General features: G+C 49.9%; 1 protein-coding gene across 1 annotated transcript in view; it reads left to right on the top strand.

Moving 5' to 3' along the window:
* LOC105806846 (chromosome unknown open reading frame, human C9orf3) overlaps positions 1-3008 on the top strand; it is a 311159-nt gene that overhangs the window by 301539 nt on the left and 6612 nt on the right. The window lies entirely within an intron of this gene.

Here is a 3008-nt window from a genome sequence, read left to right as displayed (position 1 = left end):
TATATATATATATATAAGTACAAGCCACACTGTTACTTTCCTTAAACAGGAGGAAAAAGATAAATATAGAGAGTGTGTAAAGCACACTGGTACAGTGGCTGCCTCCATGACAGGAACTGAGGACAGAGTCTCTGGGGCAGACTGGGAAGACCTTCTTACAGTATTTTCTATATTTAGGAAAAATATTCTAATGTGAAGAGGTGAGAAATAGAAGTAGGCTTTTGTTTTGAGATATGATTAATTTATTGGTCAGTCTCCATTTGGTTGGGTCTAAAATGATAGTTACATTTTTCTCCCATCCCTGCTCCCAGCTGGGCTTTGTGTCATCTCTTGGGCCTCCTTAACATCATTCGGGTAGATGCCACTTTTCCTATCATCTGGTTTAAAATTCGGATGTTCCGCCTGGGTCTGGGCTTGTAGGGGTGGCTTGTGGCTGGGGGGGAGGGTCTGATCTTGAGTTCTTCTCTCCCCTTCTTCCAGGCCTTGGAAAAAGAGGGGAGGGAAGGAGACAGTGTCGAAGTGGGTCCCTCTAGTCCTCACTGCTGCTCCCCTGGTGGGACAGCGCTCTGTGGGGTAGTGCTTTCTGGGGCAGGCGGCCAAAGCTGGCTCTCCCCAGGAGCCCAGTCATCTGTTCCTCCAGCCCAGAGCAATAGGAAGGGCCCTGCCAGCGTCCGGTTTCCTAAGTACAAGAAGGCACAGTGCTCACTCTGAGCAAGGGCAGGGCCAGCCTGCAGCACTCCCTCAGCGTCCAGTGGGTGTCGGTGCAAAGAAAGGGCTGAGGGGCCTTTGCCCTGGAAACGGAAACTCCTTCCTAGTCATGCAGGACGACAACTGCCAGGACCCAGCAAGGACAGTCTCCCCGCCATGCACTGTTGGGGGAGGCTCAGGGGCCAGAAGAGACACCGGATGCCGGCAGGGTGCCAGGCGCTGTCTGTCTTGGGTACATGCAGTGTCCCTGTTGTTTATTTTTAATCTGAGTAAGTTAAAAAAGGGCAAGTTGACCACCACCCCCATTAATGAACTAAAAATGAGCACACGTGTAGAAGGGACAGCTTTCCCCTTGCAGACTGGCTGCTGAACGCTTGGCTCCAGCTGCCCGGCATGCAGACTTCATTTTCCTGCCATCCTCAGTGGAGGAAGCGCTTCCTACAGGAGGGGTGGCCTGTGTCACAGGCCACAAGGCCCCTCGTGACCTGGCAGTGGGGCATTCCACCAGTGCCCACTTTGGAAACACTGATGTCCCATTCCGTGTGGTGGCAAGTGGCGTGTGAATTGTAGGTCCTTGAGGATTTGGGGATTAAAAATAAGGATTTTCTTTGTTTCTCAGAGAAATACAAAGAGAAGTAAAAAACCCTGCATGGGTACAACAATTATCTGGTGGGCTCAGTCTCCTCAGCATCTTTGTGATGTCTTTTAAACATCCTGTCACAGAAATACTGAAATGTATTTAGCTATTTATAATGAAAAGGCTTGTTTTTTCCTGCTCTTCATGAGGTAGGAGTGGGGGTGGGTTTGGGGGTTGGTCTGTCCTTCCTGGATGCCATGTTAGCCTTCAGGGATTACAAGACTGGATCTCTTGCTAATCTTGACAATAAACGACTTCTAACAGAAAGAGGGGTGGAAATGCTGACTGCAGATTGGTGGAGAAAGAGCCCCTTCCACCCAGCTGTCTCCTGGACCTTCCTCCCTCGTGGCCGGGCTGCCTCTGTCTCCTGCCAGCCTGGGGGCCTTGTCCTACCAGGAAATAGACCCTGATTTATGTTTCGTTATTTCTGTCTGTGTAAATAAGATGAAGGAAAGCACAAAAAGAAAAGAAAATGAGAGGCTAAACCCTCCATTCTCAAAATCAAATCTAAAAATACAATGCACATCCACCCCCACCGTATTTTAGAATGACAAATAGCAGTCGTTGCAAAGGTGTGGTGTGGTCAGATGTCCAAGTCTCGGTAGTGAGAACACTTAGAAGATGACAGGGTTCTCTGTCCATGCCCTGCCCTAAGAGCTGGTGCCAGCATGTTCCCGTTTCGCCTTTAGGAGAAGTGAGGCTCTTTCCAAGTCCCAGACCAGGCAGAGCAGCCATCCGCGTCCCAACTGTCCCTCCCACCAGAGCACACTGACTACCTCAGGCCCTTCTCCCATGGAGCCGGCATCCTGCGTTAAACGTTCAAAGGACCTGGCTGCCCGGAGCCCAGGGCGGCTCCAGCAGAACTCCCAAGTTAACACCTAGATCTCAGAGGGCGCTATAGCCTGGGTTGGCACCACAGCCTGGGGGAGGATTCTTTCCAAAAGATCTTTCTTTTCTTCATTCTTATTTTTTTTTAAGTTTGCTAAATGCCCTAGTTACTGTGCAAACAGGGCTCGGACACAATTTGTAGGTTGAGAGAGCTCTGTGTAGCTGTTACTTTAAAACTATCTCCATTCTTTTCTTCATTCTTAACTGTTTCCGTGTAAATGTATTTAGAGTAGATTAAAGAGAGATTGGCCAGGTCAGTGGATAAGGAGCCCTAGCCAAAATGTTGAAATTGCTTACATTTTTATCATTGCCACAAATGGATTACTATAACTTGTCTCCTCCCTCTTTTGAAGGCAATAAAAACAAGGCGTGATACAAGGAGGCTTTCTAAAAACGAGCATAATCACTCCCGTATATGGCCAGTGCTGATCCACTTATGGAGTATAAAGTGGCAGCCTGCTGGCTGGGTGTAACGGGGCTTTGCTGCTTTAGAAGAGGCAGGGGCTGGACTCTGAGATGCGCCTGCCGCTGGCTGCAGGCAACACCCTTGTGCAGGCGGCGCTGCCTCCATCTCCATAGGGCAGCAGTGCTGGCATGAGACTCTTCACATAGCCTCCGCAGACTGGCGGCAGGGAGGGGCGTCCAGGCTAGTTCCTGCAGATAAGCCTTTAGTGAAGTGTATCTTTTAAAAGAATGGCAGCCAGGCGCGGTGGCTCAAGCCTGTAATCCTAGCACTCCGGGAGGCCGAGGCGGGTGGATTGTTTGAGCTCAGGAG

Source organism: Propithecus coquereli, unplaced genomic scaffold (genome assembly GCF_000956105.1).
Source record: "Propithecus coquereli isolate 6110/MARCELLA unplaced genomic scaffold, Pcoq_1.0 Scaffold147, whole genome shotgun sequence".
Lineage (NCBI taxonomy): Eukaryota > Metazoa > Chordata > Mammalia > Primates > Indriidae > Propithecus > Propithecus coquereli.
This window is presented reverse-complemented; position numbering and strand designations above follow the sequence as displayed.